This window comes from Neopelma chrysocephalum, unplaced genomic scaffold (assembly GCF_003984885.1).
Source record: "Neopelma chrysocephalum unplaced genomic scaffold, ASM398488v2 Primary Assembly neopelma1_59, whole genome shotgun sequence".
Taxonomy (NCBI): domain Eukaryota; kingdom Metazoa; phylum Chordata; class Aves; order Passeriformes; family Pipridae; genus Neopelma; species Neopelma chrysocephalum.
In genome coordinates, this window is record NW_020897714.1 from 27,778,903 (window position 1) to 27,797,326 (window position 18,424).

Below are 18,424 nucleotides of genomic sequence, written 5' to 3' on the forward strand. Positions count from 1 at the left end.
TCATGTTTCCAGCAAGCTCGATTTCCTTTCCCTCATCACCCCAAAAAGTATGCTGTCAGACCCACTCTCCTTTCACCCCAGTAAATCAGGGTCTGATGGTAGTCAGTTTTATTTTTTGGGGAATTCCTGAAAACAATGCAGGCTATTCCACCAAATCATGTAATAAAATGTTCACATCTCTAGAACATTGCATTCTGCATTTTAATCAGCTTTGTGGCAACTATAAATGCAAGGCAAAAGCATCATAGAATCATAGAACGGTTTGGGTTGGAAGGACCTTAAAGATGATACAGTTCCAAACACCCTGCTGTGGGCAGGAACACCTTCCCCTAGACCAAGTTGCTCAAAGCCCTGTCCAACCTGGCCTTGAACACAATTTATTTTATTAGAAAAATCTTTCAGCATGTTCTCTGTGTTAAAGCAGCTTCCTGACCCTGCATTTCAAAACTGATGAAACTGTAGGATACAGAGGCCTCAAAATCCTTCTTGTAGAGTTGTATGAGCAGCCAACACAAAGTGAACTGGAAGGCAGCAGCCAGTGTTAAGTGAGACTCTGGGTCTTTCCCTGCATATGCCACTATGCTGGTTTGGGCTGGGGTAGAGTTAATTTTCTTGGAAGTAGCTGGTGTGGGGCTGTGTTTTGGATTTGTGCTAAAAAGGGTGTTAGGTAATAGAGATGCTTTTATTACTGCTAAGCAGTGCTTACACAGAGTCAAGGTATTTTCTGCTTCTCACATTGCCCTGCCAGTGAGGAAGCTGGGGGTGCACAAGGAGTTATGAGGGGACACAGCCAGGACAGCTGACCAAAGGAATATCCCATACCATATGGCATCATGCTCAACATATATAGCTGGTGGAAGAAGGAGGAAGTGGGGGGGAACATTTGGAGTGGAGGTGTTTGTCTTCCCAAGTAACTGTTACCCGTGATGGAGCCCCGCTTTCCTGGGGATGGCAGAACACCTGCCTGCCAGTGGGAAGCGGTGAATGAATTCCTTGTTTTACTTTGCTTGTATGCATGGCATTTGCTTCACCTATTAAACTGTCTTTATCTCAACCCACAAGTTTTCTCACTTTTACTCTTCCAATTCTCTCCCTGATCCTGCTGATGGGGAAGTGAGCGAGTGGCTGCATGGGGCTTAGTTGCCAGCTGGGGTTAAACTGTGACAGCCACAAAGCAGTGCTGTTGTTATCACACTGCTTATTTGCTGAATGTGCTTTCCCTTAAGCTACTGTCTGAGATCATTTCAAGATACTCTTCCATGCTCTGATGTATTCAAAACTGCAGCGAGTTAATTCAGTGCTCACCCCAGGCACCCCACACTGGGTGATAGCCCCTGTATCTCTGCGGTTCACACTGCCACTGAACCAAGTACAGAAACACCCCTGAGGAATGACTGATTATTTAAACTAGTTTTTGGATTGGCTTGCTTTTGTTTAAAGCAGATGCTTATTGGGAGGAACGATTGGTCTCAGCATGTAACTGACCTCAGATTAATTAATAACCACTGTCTGGAACCCGACACTACAAGCGGGAAGCAGAAAACAAACAGTTTAAGCCATCTGTGCTAACTTTTGCTTGAGAGCTTGGCTGCTCTTATTAGAGGGTTTTGCCTTTTCCTGCGGCACACAGAAGGGAGAGGGGGAGTCCATTATAAAAAGGTTAGTTCCCACAGTGTGATCCCCCAAAAGAGGGGAAATAGGGGGATGTGTTGTACCTCAGCCTCAAAATTCTTAGTAAGTTTCTCTGTACCACTTCTACCACTGACAAGATTTTAATGGATTTATTTTTTGTTAAACCTTTTTTTCTCCCCCTAGATTCATCTTCTGTTTTACTAGTTTCTGAGGAAAGTAAATACTCTTCCCTTCCAGTTTCATTCCTTTCCTTTCTTGTGCTGACATCTCTTGTGATCAGTGGAAGCTGGTGGTGGTGAGATACAGGCTGTTTATGTGCTCTTTAATTTGCTGTTACTGGAGATGGTTGGGAACACTGTAGCAAACTAATTTTGGAAAATGAAGACTTACTGTAGTGGAAACACTTCATAAATACTGTTTCAGCTAAAAAGGTCAGGAAATTATTCTCATGTGCGGAATATGTTTTCCTGAAAAATGTGTGGAGAGCTGCTTACCCAGGACATGCTGCCAGTCTGTACACATCTTGCTAGCCTGCAGACAGGGCCATTACTATTGCCATCTTGTCAATCCTGGAAAAGAGAGATGGGCTTGCTGTCTCCCACATGTCGATGTACAAGCAGAGCTGCCCTCCAGCAGCTTAAACCTTCCTGTGTAGTATCCCGTGCTGCTAGCAATGGTGGCAGTGGAGATGGAGTATGGACTTTGATGTGTAGCTGGTAATTAATGTATGCATGCAGTCCTGGGAGAGCTTGTCCTCTGTCCCCCCAAACATGCTGATGGATGTATTAGGTACTTCCTGGCCTCAGCTGGGCAGAGGTACCACATCCTTCTGTTGAACCTTCATCCCTGTTTTATGTGGATTCCTATGATGGTGGCATAGGTCTCGGACGTTTCATCAAGATCTGTAGCTTCAACGTAAGCTCCATCTGCACTGGAGTCTGGTGCCTGAGAAGGTGAGTGACTGACACGCCTCTGGACTCCCGGTGTTAGTCATAACAGCAGCAAAACTTTAGAGGTACAAGTCAAGGTTCTCTGTCAGCACAACACCCAAAGCACTGAGACCTCAACTTGGATTCCCAAAGGTGTCCCTGTGAGGTAAGGTTATAAGTTTTGAAGTGTGCGTGTTGTTTGGCAGTAGATGCTGCAAGTGAACTGTGAACTCTTCCTGTTGCCTGAACTGTAGGGTTTCTTAAGACTGAAATAATGTATTTGCTTTCCTTTTCCCTTGCCCGATGCAGGGAAAAGTTCTGTTCTGTCAGACAGAACAGTTGTGGGGAAGCAAATACTTGTTTCCAGATGTGGATGATGTCAGTCCTCTGCTTGCAAAAGCCACGTGTACACGCCATGGTCTTGGTGGGTTTCCTCTCAGAAGTGACCTGGCACTCCTGGAGCTGCAGAAACACATCGATCCAGGTGTCATTTGTAGTCCCACCACATTTAGCTGTCCCAGGGTTAATGATTATAACAGGTCTCAGACATGGGGCACAGTGTTTAGTATGTGTGTGGGAAGGGGGTTGGGAAGACATCTGTGTATCTTGCACAGTGAAGGATGGTAAGAGCGAAATGAACAGCAAGCCTTCAGGCAGGATTGATTCCTCTTATCTGACTAAAATACAGAATGAGGGTTAGGAATGTGACTTTAAGGTATAGGTACAGGCTAGACATGATCTAGAGAATAGAAAAGATCACCTATTCTACCTGTCTTCTCAACCTGTTACCACTGCACTATGACACCATTAAAGTTAATGAGCCAAAAATAAGCAGGCATGTCCCAAGGGAGCTGTTCTTACTTTTTTTTCTTCGTGAAGACTGGTATGCACAGGACTAACATAATATCCACCTCTGTGCTGACAGCAAAGTAATGTTTTAGATAGCAGGAGCTGAAATTTAAAAGAAAGCTGTTAAGTTGCCTATACCCTTTGTCTAAACCCCAGAATATTCTTGTTAGAGGAATATTTTGCTGCAGTATATAATTTAGATTTTTATACGAAAAAGTGCCAAGCTTGGACAGAGCTGAGAGAAGTTACTCCTTCCAGTTTGCTGTGTACAGCTTGGGGCAGGACCTGGGGGAAGGAAATTATAAAAACGGAAGACAAATGTTAAGCGTTGGGGAAATGAGATGTAAATAGAGCCAGTACACAAGCACAGAGCATGTGAATAAGGAGGCTATATAGCACATGGATCTTGCCATGTCCTCTTAATAGTATCCACAAAGAAAATACCGCAGTTCTTCAAAGAACTGCCTAACTATGTGCACTGATGATGGGAGGCTTCTGCACTGAAGGAGTGAAGTCCTGGGTCAAACTGGCTTGAGGAAAGTGTCTTCCTTCAAGGCCCTGGATCCATGTCACTTTGGAGGGCCTCCTCTCTCATCTTCTTAGAAACAGCCTACAAAATATGTTCAGTTTGACTGTGCTGTGGCCTCACACAGTGGTATCAGGAGAAAGCCTCATCTGACTCATTAAAACAGTGCTCTTGGGCATCCAGCGAGTACAGCAAGGGAACATATACATTATTAAAGCTCTGTCTCATCTGTTCTGCAGTCTTGTTGTGGGATATTTGGGAGGAGGGGGGAGACGAAGCAGCGAGTTAAAAAGCAAGAAAAGCAGAGGGCTGACAGAAGTAAGAGCAGGAAAGATGTACCTGGCGTTGATGAGAATTTGCTTTCCAACACAGACAGTTCAACAGGAACAATCAGCTGCTGGCACACGGTGGAGAGGAACAAACACTGCTGCAAGATCTTAACAGCAGGAGGGGGAGAGACAGGAGCTGACAGTGAGCACAGGTTACTCTGACATGAAAGAGCACCTATGACCAATCGATGGCAGTGCCAGCTCAGACTGGGGGCAGTGCCAAGAGAGATTTCCCCTCCTCCCTAAGTGTTGCCTGCAGTGTAGGAAACATTTTCCACCTAGGAGCCAGGCTGTCTCTTCTGTTGGAAAGCTGGGAAGCTTTGGGAAAGGCAAAGCCAAGGTGGAAGCTAAGCAAAGGGGAATGAACTCAAGGGAGATGAAATCACACTCATGGCGAGTGTCCAGGGTCTCTGACCCATGTCACCACTGCTGCTTGGCAGCGTGGTCATAAACCTCGTGTCTCCTTGGGACATCTCAGTGTCTGGGGAGGAGAAACTGCTCCCCCATTTGCAAACTGAAGAGAGCTGCACCACCCCTTCATTCCAAACAACCACTGACCCTCTTCCAGGAGATGTGGGATACACATGCCTGGGTGCAGCTGGCACAGAGCTGGTCTGTGTCCTGTCTGACCAGCCCCTGTGCCAAAGTCTAGCACAGATAGTGGCAAGGAAGCACCCTACTACCTGGCTGGAGGTAACTTGGGACAGCTGGTGAGTTCATGACAGAGTTGAGGATGCTGTCAGAAGGTTTGTGCGTGCTCACATGTGCCCTGCAAAGAGGCATCCATCCCTGGTGGTGTGCTACCTTTGCTCTCTCTTAGGGGCTTGGCCCAACACTTCTGGTCTTTTGGTGACCCATGCAAGAGGCAAGGATGAGTTATGGGGACTATAGGCCTTAACATATCATGCACACTTTCCACTGTTGACTGACACCCTATTACTGCTCCTGACTGATGGGCTTGGCTCCCTTGATCCAAGCAACACAACAGCAAAAGCCATGGTGGCTCCATACAACTGTCTGGAGAGTGATTCCTTCTCCTGAAGCACATGAAATACATGAACAACACACATGCAAAGGGATGTAGACCCCAGGCTGGGGTCTGCCCCCAAAAGTGTGTTGATTGCCTCCCAGGAGCAGTTAAAGGGCTGTGACTCCTACCCCTGTGAACTCCCTGATGATGTTGGGTTTTCCAGAGAAAGAACTGGTTGCCAGGCTCTAACAAGTGGAGATCTCTCTCCTCTCCCATGAGGCCTGTGCTATGGGAGACTCCTGGGGACAAAATATTGAAGAGACCAACTTCTGTGGGAGAGCTACAGGGGCAACTTTTAGCACAGTGTGTAACTGAGAGTGCGGGAATGCACTGCAGACAACCACGACACAAAGCCATGTCCCTCCCTGGCTTCCTGCATGTGGATGCTTTTGACACTGCTGACAGGTGATAACCCCTTGCTTTCTCCTTCTCTCTTCTTCCCCTTTTCCTTCTTTCAGGGAGATTCTGGGTGGCCAAAGATCTGTTTGTTTGACAGACAAGACAAGCTGGTCAGTATTGCAATCTGAGGCAGTGACAAGTGCCATCCAGGGTCCCTGACAGTTTGCACCAGGGTTTCTGCCTTCAGACACTGGATTTCCTCCATCACAAACCAAAATGTCTGATTAACTAGAACATAAGCTTTTCAGGCTTTTGTGCATTTTTGCTCATTAAAGAGGTTGTCATGTATACCGGGTTTGTAACTGGGACCACATCCCTCCAAACCTTTCCTCTTTGGAAGTTCAGGCTTGGGTGCTCTGTTTCAAAAATCCTCTTTTTTACTGCAGTAAACCTTGTGGTGCTGTGCACTGATATCAATTCAGTTCCTGAAGGGTGCCTAGGAAATATTATCCTTCAGCGTCTGGGTGCATGGCCAGTGTCAAGCCCTTTACACAGCTGGTATTCATCTGTCAGAATTGGTATCCCTGTTCCTCTTGGATAACCTGATTTATCAGAGGGAAGTAGCTGCTGCAACAGCATGGGTAGAGAAGATGGACTGCTTTGGCTGCAGCGTTGCTTTGCTGGAAAGGAAGTGATCTGAAACTTGGTGTGATGGCTCATCCATTGTAAATATGCCTTCAGGTTTCAGAGAGATTTATCTATGCCAAGATTTTAGTCTTGTCTCTCCTATTAGAAAGACCATACTGACATGATTCCATTTGCTAGAAGGTTGTTTTTTCTTTTAAATATACCTTCTTGGGGGTGAAAAGGTAGTGTCTGACTTACCTAAATTTTCCTGTGAGCTGGTAGCTCAAAATTAGACTTGGAAGTGAAATGTACTTGTGAAGAAGGATTTTAATGCTCAGCCCTATCACATGTATGAATAAATTACAAGCCAGGAGACCTCTGCCTGCATCCATCTCCTCTGGTTTCAGCACTACTGTGCACTACATACACATCCATTCTTTAAACAGAAGATAGGAAGCTCTTTTCCATCTCTGTGCTGTATATTGTAATCCACTTAAATATGGAAATATAAACAGAGGAGTTTATGTGATGAAGCAGCATGATGTCATGTAAACAAGTGAACTTAGCAACCATCTGCTCCTAAATGGCTGAAGAACTGCAGCCTGCCCTTATACCAGGTCATTCAGGTACATAGTTAATAGTTAATACATACGTACATACATACAATACTTAAAAGATCATGTGTGTAAATTTTGATTTAGTGGACATACCAAATACCAGTGTCTCTGTTGCTTAAATGAAACCCTTCTTTCTCCTATCCACATCCCATGCTGCTTTTGGAAAGAAAACCTCATATTCTAGCACAATTCTGAAAACATCAGTCAATCTGTACAAAAATAATAGTTCCCCTGAACTAGCAGAGCTGTAAATTGCAGTATTTTGTCAGGCTGCTGTTGCTGATGACTGACTTGTTGTGTTATAACTAACTTTAAAAAACTGCTCTGCCATCATGACAGTAAATATGTTGTGGTTTTGGCTTAAATATGTGATTTCCACAATGTGTCTTCAGCTGTGCAAATAGAGCAGCTTAGGGTTTGTAATTTAGTGCTGTATCACAGACCAGGGAGGCTTCCTATTGTGAAAATATGTGTGGCGTTGGGGGAATAACACACTGACTGAAACCTTCAAAGATGTGGAGGCAGGATGGGTCACCATGCCTGTTCCTGGTGGCAGGGAGGTAGGCAGAAGGAAACCTGTCCCCAGGGTTCCTGATGTGCCAGTCACCACTTCTTATATCTGGAAAGAGGATGTGCTTCCCAGTGAAGTGACAGCCTTGTCCTAGAAATGGTCCTGTCCATGCCCTGGGAGATTGACAGAGCTGCAGGCTGAAACCAGGACTCCTCTTAATACTCCTCTGAACATTATTTTTTGACATAGAAAGGGGCAGCCAGGTGCTGAGGGGTGTAACTACTGATCTGCTAAGGAAAGTGTCACCGTGTAAAATAATTTGGACTTCCAGTGCAGAGCTAAAATTGAAATGAATATGTAGGATATCTGCTCTTTATGTTGTTCCTCAAGATCTGCTGCCTGGACTCCTTTTGGACCATCTCTTTGATGCAGAGGCATTTGGTAAGAGAAGAGACACAATCCAGGGTGAGGTGCAGCACTTTGTACAGAAGAGCTTTCCCTTTCCAGCTTTCTATAAGCAAGTCTGGATCTTATATTATAGATTTACCTCTGAGGGAAAGGGAACAGCAGATCCAAGAATTATTTGCATCTTTTGAAGGAAGAGGCACTGCAATATTGAAGAAGGAGGCATAGATGTTGGGGAAGGGTTGCATAATTAAAGCGTGACAAGTAATTCCCATAAGTGTGGACTCTAATGAGCTCTTTTCTGCAGTTCTAGACTTGTTTGAAGCAAGGATAGATCATAAATTAATCTATACAGCATTGTGGTGTCGTTTTTGGTTGGTTTTTTTTTTTCAGAATAGCTCTTCACTGCAGGACAGCAGCTTTACCACACTCCAAATGCTATTCCTGATTCATCCTTTCAGAAATATCCATGCACAAATCCCACAGCACTGATGTTTTTATGCTTAAAGAGGGCACAGTAAGTGTTTGCTGCACCAGCTTTAACTCTTCTATGCCATTTGGCTGCAGTGTCAACACAGGAATTCAAAATCAGGAGAAGGTTCTCCTGACCACCAACTCCTCCACTAGCCCAAGCTGCAGTTCAAGCTAACCTGGTTTTTTGGTTCCTTGGGCTCCAGGGATTGTATATTAAAGTCTGGAGAGAGAAGGAGGGCTTCTGCCTGGCATTAGCTGGATGTGCTTGAATGGTGTGTGTGAGCTTTTTATGGCACAAGGAAAGGGACTATGAAATCCCAAACAGACTCCTCATTACAATTTCTCAAGTAGCTGGGAACGCAGCACATCCTGATGCTGCTATAAATGTCCTTCTCTTTGCAGTTGCTGCACAAAGTTGATTGTCCTATCAAAGAGGGTTGTTCTGCTTAATTGCAATGAAGATGTTCTCCTGATTCATTGCTCTCACTTTGTGGATTTTTTTCTCTTTCCTTAAAAGTAGCTTAACAAGAAACTACAAGCTGCTGGTTTTATAAGCAGAGATTTTTAAAATTTTAGCAAGTGCTGGATTAAGATGAGTGGCGTGAAATTTTGATTACTTTTTTCTCCCAGAATAGCTTGTGCTTAATGTTGGGGCTCAGATACCCTCCTTTTCATGCTCTAAGTAGCCTATCACATTTCTACATGGACTGAGAGGCCTCCAAGAAGAATCTGTAACTTTTGACATAAATAAACCCTTACAAACTCAAAAGCAGATCTGTATATCCTTGAGGCAAAATAGCCTGAACTGGCTGGAAGCTGTTGTTTTAGCATCTACATTTCATTGCAAGAGCCAGTTCTTTGTATGTATATTTTCTTTGGATGCAGAATGAATGCACTCACATGCTAATAAGGATCAGTTGCTATTTTCTTCTCAAGACACATACAGGATTTGATCTATGCTTGCTGTACTCTCTGCTCTCCCCTAATTTAGTGGCACTGTTTATGTAATTGCTGCTTTTCTGATTAAAGTGCATGAGTACAAGCTGAAGGTTTGACACAAGGCAGCCAAAGCTGTTTAATTGCCTTTAGCTTGCCTGTAGCTGCAGCACAGCTCTTTGAATGCAGCTGACTTGCGAGAAAGTCTGGGAGAGAAATGATGCACTTTTTGTTTATGCTTTTTCTTTGGCAAAATTGCTCCGTGAATTTTTATCACCTAATGGTTTCTCTGACACTTTTAAAAACTGTGCAGCTTCTCACCAAGAGACTATTTTATATGAGACTTGGGCCAGTAAACCATTTCTGTGATCTGGGAAGTGCTATGCTTCCTTCACAGAGCAATTCATTTTGAAATTAGCTGGGCCTGCCTGCTCAAGAGGAACTCACAGTTGCTTGGCTGCTAGTCCTGAATGGACCTATTAAATGCCATATTTCTGCAAAAAAAACCCAGCAAAAATCTATTGCTGACTAGCAGGTCCTGAAATTCATGCATACCAAGGGTAGCATAAGTTGTTTCAGTGTGCGATTTTGGAGAGAAAAGTGGTCTCTGGCTTAGTAAATACTAACTTCTACCCAGTCTATTGAAAAAGGTGGTTATATAAGGTAGAAGTCAGCTGGGGCTTCAGCAGATCTGGTAGGAACTGGCTTCCATTCAAAATGCCTTTTAAAATTCACAGCATTTAGTGATATGGTTGCTAATTTACTTGTCCTGCACTAAGCTATGGCCAGCCTTGTGTTTCTCCCATGTGATTCCAAAGTACAGTCTGAAGCTCCAGGTCCTTTCTCTCCCTTGTCTAAGGCATCTTACAGAAATGCTATCACCCTATACCAGCCCCACTGTTGTACAAGGGAGGTCTGGTCCAAGGCAGTTTAGATGGGTCATTGCTGCTGCCTCTGACCAGCAAGGTGGAGTTGTGCCAGATTCAAGCACTTTGAATTCGTGTGTGTGAAAATCAGTGTGTTATGGTTAGATGTCTGCTCACTACAGTGAATTGTAATGGCAGGCTCCTATCAAGTGATGTGCTGCTTTCCACTGTTTTCAGACAAAAGTTTCCAGCATGAATCCTAGCCTGTATTTAACTTGCCTTTGCATGTGAGATTTAGTACTTAGAAGGGGACAGGAGACCTGGAACACTACAAGATACAGTGAATAGAAGAGGCATAAGGAATGTGTGCCATAGGCAGAGGATGGGGACTCATATGTAAAGGCACGACAGCAGGAGCACACCATGCTCTAAAATCATGACTGACTCCATGTTCAGACTTGCAAGAAAGAGAGCAGGTTCCAGAAGGAGAGGGTACAGATGTTTTATTTGGGATTGATGGCTCTTCAGTCCTAGCAGTAAGTTGGAGAGTAAAACCAGGTCCTGAAGACTTGCAGTTGGTCATCAGTGAAGTCAGTCCATGACAGATTTCCCAGGGTCCCTAACCACTGCTATTTGCCCCCTTTCTTTCCCCTGACCATGGAGAAGAATCCTAGTTAATGGAAACTGCAGACAATGCTCAAACTGGGTTTTGAATTTTCATGATACAGAGCTACCCTAAACACTAATACCAGTGCTCAGCCCCCACCCTTATGGCAAACTACATTTGTCTTGTCCTGTGTCCTGGGGACACACTCTGCGTGTGTATATTTTCTTTTGATGCAGAATGATTGCACTTACACACTAATAAGGATTAGTTGCTTTGTGTTCCCCTGTTGTATGTGAAGGTACCACCAACAGACACCATTTCTTGAGGAACTGGCAGCACTGGCTACTGTTGACGCTGTGTGGGTTGGAAAAAGGAGCTTGCTCTGCTGTGAGCACGGCATTGCTTGGGATATCTGGTAATGAGACCAGTTGGGAGGGAGCTATTCTCACTTTGCAATCAAGAAATTAAAACACTTCAGTGGGGGCAGTTTGAGTTGAATTCCTCAGTAATTGTCCCTCTCCTCTCACAGAAGTTGCTCAGGAAATACAGTTCCTGTGAAAAGACTAAGGAGCATCTTGCTCTATCACTTCCTTCTCTAGCTCAGCTGGAATTCAGTACATTCTTTTTCCTCCAAAGTAAAAGTATGAAATTTAGCAAAAGTGTGTGCTGTGCCCTGGTCCTCCCTTGTAATTCCCTGGGAGTTTTGCCCAGAGGTGACCAGGTTGTATATATCCACATGGTTCCATACCAGTTAGGAGTCTGGAGAGTGCTGGGAGCTTTGTCCAGCTATGTGAGCCTTTCAGAGTGGTGATGCAGAAGGAAGAATACAATCACCTGGCTTGCAAGAGGCAAAGCAGAGTTAACATTTTAAAAAATAAAACAGACTCAATTATACCGCATATTTCTCAGAGTAGAAAACCATGATTTAGTTGCTTGAGGGTTTTTCTTGTCCACCTCTTTTTTATTAAGCTCATTTTTCTTTATTCCTGACTTGTGACAGCTGAAGCAGTTTTCTTGAGAGAGAGAAGATGAGTGTGTGTGTGTGCCAGGTGACCACGTGTTTGTTTATTGTGATGGTGATTGAGTCTTCTGGCTGGATTAGGATAGTCACAGATGCTCAGCACGTTGGATCACAGCCCTAATTTTGAACATGCATGCTTTTAAGTATGCACTTAACTAAGAAATGCTTCAGATCAGGTTACTAATGTTTTATCTTCGGGCTTCCCGTAGGTATTTCCTCACTTTCCTCCTCTGCTGCCACCACGTGGGCATGTCTCAGTGTTCATTTAAGGTTTGTATTCATCTTTGAGAAGCATATCCTCTATCCTTGATTTTATTGCAGTTTTTAACTGTACACAACATATTTCTTCATTTGCCATGAAATTCAGCTGAGAGGAATCTGACACATTAAAATAACAAAGCAAGGAGAGAGAATCTCCATCATGTTTTACTTTCCCATTTTTCTACTGAAAAAGTTCCAGAAGGTGTACATTTTTCACATTCTAGAAAAGGTTATGTAGAGTAACTGAGTGTGCATAGCAAGTTACAAACATCAGACAGAAGCTTCACCGGCATCTCAATCAAAAGTCAGGCTCTGCCTGAGCACAATTTTTCCAAAGGGCTGCTCATGAGGCAATTATATGCAGAAGACTCTGTGTCACCGAGAGCTGATTGACTGGCTTTTATGTGCCATACATTCAGCTCTGAAAATTGCACTTGGGACTCGACACCATTCATGCAGTCCTGGAAATACTATTTTGAGAGCAGAACTCTATTAAAATTGACAACATGGAGTTCTGGAGAAGAGGAGGGAGAAATGAAGATGTCTGGTGCAGCTCGTACAGTTCAGTGACAGAACAGCATTGGAGCAGCAGCACAACCTGGATCCTGTTCCCCTTGGGGCTTACTCAGGCCAGAGTCAAGTGGATAACCATATTTGAAATTGGATATAGACAAAGATAATCTAATTTTATATTGAACTATAACTTATTTTCCTATATTTCTCCATCGATAACTTTCAGCATTAAATGCATCATTTATAATCTGCTGCTATAAAAAAGCAACATACAGATGCAACTCTGTTAGAAGTGGTGGCATGCTGGGGCAGGTCCTGCAACCTTGTCTTCTGTGAGGTTAACTTGTTTCAGTATTGCACACGAGCAAACCACTCATCAGGTATTACTTTGCTTAGTGATACGGCATCAGAAAGGGAAAGAACAGTACTCTTTCCCTCTGCAATGAAATGCTGAAAGCAATGAAATGTTGGGGTGGGGGACTGATCTTGTCCCCTGTCCCCTTTCAGTCCAGGATGCAGTTTAGGGGTAGTTGCTGGAAGTAAAATCCCTTGAGAGTGCTTTCTCCTCACTTTGTATCAGAGAACACCCTTCTGAATGGCTGGAGTGGAGCAGTCTCGTTTGATCAATTTACAGCCTTGTTAGGGGAAAAAACTTTAAATGAAACACAGACTTTAATGCATCAAATGCTGCTCTAGGTGTATGGGAAACTTGTTCAGAGTGATAAGTTAGCTACCAGGACAGATTACAGCTGGGTTCAGTCCTTGATATTAGCCACACAGCAGGTTGTTCCGTGTGGTTACAATACCTACAAGAATAACTAAATCTCATGTGGTTTTATCCATTACAATAGCTCTGACAGAGCAAGTTTGGCCCTGGGGCTGTGAAGTCCTGGTGCCAATATGATAGAGAATTGCTATTCAGTCTCAGAGAATCAAGAATAACTTTCCATTTTCTCTCTCTTTCCTCCCTCTACTGGCCAACAGAATAAGATCAGAACACATTCAGAATTTTCTTTTGCTCTTCAGAGACATCCTAATCCAGAATTCAGCAAAACTTCCAGCTTTGACTCATCTTGAAGGTAGAATTGAATGAGCTGAAACAGGTGCATCAAAGACCTACATGGGGTTTCTGTGCTGCTCTGGGGCTATCTTTGGTTTCAGGCCTGGGCTACCATCTGTTACGGTAGATGAGTTGGGATGGGGGAGATCCTTCAGGCCTCGTTTCAGTCCATTACCTGGAAGGATTATGCCCTTCCACCCTGCCCCCCACCATGTGGCCCTGAGACCCCCCAATGGAGCACTCACCGGACCACCAGGGGAGAGAGGACGAAAGAGGAAGTTTATTGTGGGAGGGGGCTTATATAGCCCTTGGGGACCAATCACAGGTGAGGGGTCACAATCAAGGTAAGGAGTTTACAGCCAATAAGGAAGGGGTTAACAAAGGACCAATGGGAGCACCTTGGGTCATCTTCCCAGGACACTCCTACCTGAGAGATAAGGGGTTACAGGGGAGGTATAGGGGAAAAGCAGTGGCTCTGCAAAGAGCCCTCTTAACATGAGTTTAAACAACATTAAAAACTTCTGATTCACCAGCCCATCTTTGGCAGGACTTTTTCTATACACCCATTGCCACAATCTGTCACAGGAATGTTCTAAAAAGGCTGATGTCCATGAGTGACTTAGACAGAAAATGCCCTGAGAGAGATCCTGGTGCACCTGGCTGCCTGGGGCCAGGCTGACCATTATCACTCAAAAATTGCAGAATGGCCACGGGGTCAAGGCACCTCTGGAAGTCTTCAGTCCAACCCTTGCCCAGAGCAGGGTCACCTCGAGCAGGTGGTAAAGGGCTGTTTCTAGTGAGGTTTTGAATATCTCCAAAGATGGAAACTCCACAACTCTGGGCAACCTATTTCAGTATCTGGCCACTCTCATGAGAAAAAAGATTTTTCTTTCATTTCATTGGAATTTCCTGTGTTTCAGTTTGTCCCCGTTGCTTCTCATCCTTCCATTGGGCATCACTGATAAGTGCCTAGCTCTGTCTTTGCTCCTTCTTATCAGGTGCTTATGCATATGGATAGGATCCCACTGAGTCTTCTCTTCTCCAGCCTGTACTGGTGTATGGGGTTGTTTCTTCTCTCAATTTTGGACCATCTGAGGGTGCACTTTGCCTTCTTGTCTGGGTCATTTATGAAGATGTTAAGAAGTATTGGTCCCACTATTAACTGCTGGGGTCTACTGCTGGGGACTGGCCTCCAGCTGGAGGGAAAAAGAAAACACATCTCTCTCAGAAGCCACGTGTTGGTCCCATGTAGTGCCCAGATCTAGGCCAAGAAAATGAGTTTCCTGGTGGTTTCTGTGAGGTGCATTTATTGACCTATGCAACAGGGATGAAGCCTTCTGAGTGACAAACAGCGCCAGTGCTTCCTATTGGAGAGGAAAATTCAGGCACAAAAGCTTTTAACCAAGCTGCTGTGGGAGATCCTGATGAACTCTTTCCCTCTCTGTTTTCCTCAGATCTTGAGATCTCACTGTGCAATGTATTGACAACATTGCTTGGAAGGACACCGTAGCCTTTACTAGATGTTTCCACCTCTGCAATCTGTATCATACCTGTTCCCTTGATAAAACAGCTTTTGGACCAGAGGAGTCAGTGTTCACAGGAACACAGCCTGTATCATTTTGTTCCATCTAGAAGCTTTTGGGGATGCTAATATCCAAATGCAAATATCCAGGATTGGTGTTAAATGCTTTTGCACCCCAGAGTTTTAGACTTTTCTTTCTAGATTGCCTACTGGTTTATATTTTCTGAAAAGCAATCTCTGAGTATAAAATGAGATGATATAGCAACAAACACTTTTCAAAGTCTGCTTCTGCTGAAAGAAAGCCCGTCCAGCTGCATTAAGAGAAATATGAGCCTCTTAAATCTGCTCACCACCCCAACAGAGGGAAGTTATATTCTGTTCTGCCTTAGACAATTTAGCAGCAGCCATTTCAAAAACACCCTTCAGCATCTTAAAAGCAAACATGCTTTTGACAAGACTTCTAACAAAAAAAAAGGACCCCCATAAAAAGCATGAGTAATAAAAGTTATTCTCTTAAATATAAGAGAATAACTTGTGAAATAATGGGGGATATACTGGACTAAAGTTAAATTTTTCTATCTTTTTGACTACTGTCACCGCAATGTATGGGTAAAAAACTCTCTCCTGGTCTGTATGAGAGTTATTTGGAACAGACCTATTTTAGATTTAGTACACTTCTTAATCCGACAGTGAGAAAGGTCATTTTTAACCATCTCTTTCACCTGTAGGAGAACTCTTGGTCTTTCTTCCCAGCTTCTTCAAAGTTTTTCATCTATGGCAGACTAAATGTTTCACAGCTTTTCTCCTGAGAGTCTCAGAAGTATCCTGTGTACTGTGTTAAGGTGCATTTCTTATAAGACTTTTTGGAATCCTCCATCTTGCAGGTTCACCCTGCTACTGAAAGCAGTTTTGAAGATGTAATCTACAATACCTTTGGCAATGTTTTATATGGTGATTCTAATAAAGCACTTAGTGGTCTCTACCCCTCCTCCTCAAGCAGTTTTTCACAGGACAATAGCACTGCCTCCATAGATCACAAGTGATCCTGTATACTAAGGAGAAATCCAGGATACACAACTGTTTGGGATTCCCATAATTTTCACCATCAAAATACTTGCTGCTCTGAGGTATTTTTTAAATTTCTGCAGAGGTCTGTGAGGACACAGTTCAACCATCACCTTGCCAAGATAAAAATCAAATATCTCAGTTCTGATCTGAAGTTTTTGCAGTGAAGTGGTGCCAGCAGCATGTTTACTCCGAGGAATATAATGTGGATAGTCACAAGCAGTGGTAACAAATTTTTTGGCCTTTTTTTCCTGGATAAGTATGTAATGTAACAGCAATGCAGAGGGCCCCTGAAACACTGGTATCCTGCAGTGTCTGTTGTGGCTTCAGATAGTTGAATCCTTTGGAAACTTTCTGCAGAGAAAGGAATACAAAGGATTTTGAGATGCACTGGTGTCTATAGGATGACATGTGATGAAAAATGCCCAAGTTCCATCCAAAGCTTTCAGGTTTGTTTCTCGCCAAGCGCATCATCCATCAGATGATGAGCTCAGAAGTTATGGATTGCCGTGTTAAACACTGGGGAAGTAATCCCTGGAGGACTAAACAAAAGTCATGACTATTTCTTACTCTTATAGGAGAATTTGAAATACTGTGTTTTCCAGTCGTAGGGCTGGTGTGTTTCCATTACTTACTTCCCAAGAGATCCAAGGGTGTAATGAATTGTACTGGAAAAGCAGATTTGACATTTTGTTGGAATATCCAGGTGCAAAGTCTGGAATACTAAATTTTGCTGGGAAGAGTGATGGAAACCTCCCTGTTTCTGAAAAGCATTGTATCTGAGTGTTGCAGCCATGGGAAATACCCTCCCACATATGGAATTTAGGAAGTCATTCCAATCAGCTCAGCAATAACCACTGCCTTCTCCCCTTTCTGCTTATAGAGGAACAACTCTTTCAGTCAAGTAAACATGCTTGAGTGTTTTGTACTGGCATGAGTGATTTGTACTTCTTCCGGGTAAAAACTCTTTGCTCCCCCAGTCCCCATCCTGCTGTCCATCCACTCAAGAGGTTTGCCTGAGGACAGGCAAAAAAGTTGTTGAGTACCTCATGTGAGTACCTCAGCCTTCTCCTCATCCATCGTTACCAGTTTCCCAGCATTGTTTATTGGTGGGGGTGTGGTGTGTGGTATCAGTGAACAGTTGTCCATAAACTCACTCAATACTTCCTTTGGATTTATACGCTTTCAGATGACCTCTTTCCTTAAAAAGACAGAGAACCGCTTTTTCTTAAAAAAGCCCAAACCAACCAGAACACCCAACTTCCCATAAATAGTTTCCCAAGCCTTCTGGGAGTAGACTGAGGTAGTTGGACCCTCAAGACTGCTGCATACTCTTCTGCGAGAGCCTCAGTTAGCTCTGGTAGGTAAACACTGCTAACACATCCATGTAGCAAGAAGTATTGTGGGTTGTAAAATACCTCTATATGCTGCATTTTCAAGTGCTGTTATATTGCTTTACAGCATTAGCATTGACTTAGTTATTAGTAGCAAAGGGGTGAATGAGGTGTTTGAGCATTTTGTTTGAGGGCTTATTTATAATTCCTTTAATCCTAATGGCACTATAATTCTGAGACTTGCAAAAAAGCGGCCTGCCTAAGTAGTGGCATCTCAGTCTTCCATCTTTGCATTTGTATGAAGAGCTCAGCTTAGGGAAGCTTAGGAAGAGCTAGACAGAGCTGCTACTGCTGCTGTGATGGTCTGAGAACTGGCTAACCCAGCCCACCATTGTACATCCATATCTGAAACAGTATTTCTGTTCCTCTTCAAATTTATTTGTGCCATCTAGGGACAGAACTGTGACAGCCCTGCTCCTGCCTGTCCTTTTTCAAGACCTTATGGTTTCTTGCAAAAAAAGCACTTGTCCTTCCAGCAATATCAGCTTTGTGATGCATTTTCTTTAGCAGTGACACGTTTAACCTTTCTCAGAACTGTTGCTGTTACAAATATATGGTGCTTTTCAGATACACAGAAAAATCACCCTATAAAACATGATTTATTAACCACGTGTGGAGGCCCAGTATTTCACAATAGTATTTTACTCTCTAGTTATCCAGAACTCTTCTCATCTGAGCAAGAATAGCACGCGGCTGCATACAACACACTTGGGAGCATGAGGGTCAACACAGCTCTCAGCAATTCAGAGGCCAAAAATCTGCCAGGCACAGGAACAGAAACCTAGGTCCACCCAAGAAAGCAAGAGCCGAGACCTTCTGAGGGTTGTTACCTTTGAAGTACAAAATAAGAGTGCCAGCTGGATGGACTCTGGTAGGGAGATGTTAATGAAGACAGGTGTGATTACCAAGAC

The 18,424-nt window shown here is 43.7% G+C and overlaps 1 long non-coding RNA gene across 1 annotated transcript; it reads left to right on the forward strand.

The window, feature by feature from the left end:
- Positions 1–913: 913 nt before the first annotated feature.
- Positions 914–16,175, forward strand: LOC113966293. The gene is made up of 7 exons (XR_003533767.1): positions 914–2,727; positions 2,892–3,045; positions 4,309–4,407; positions 5,515–5,700; positions 8,188–8,311; positions 11,908–11,968; positions 16,055–16,175. It is a non-coding gene; the product is annotated as an uncharacterized LOC113966293 (long non-coding RNA).
- Positions 16,176–18,424: the final 2,249 nt, after the last annotated feature.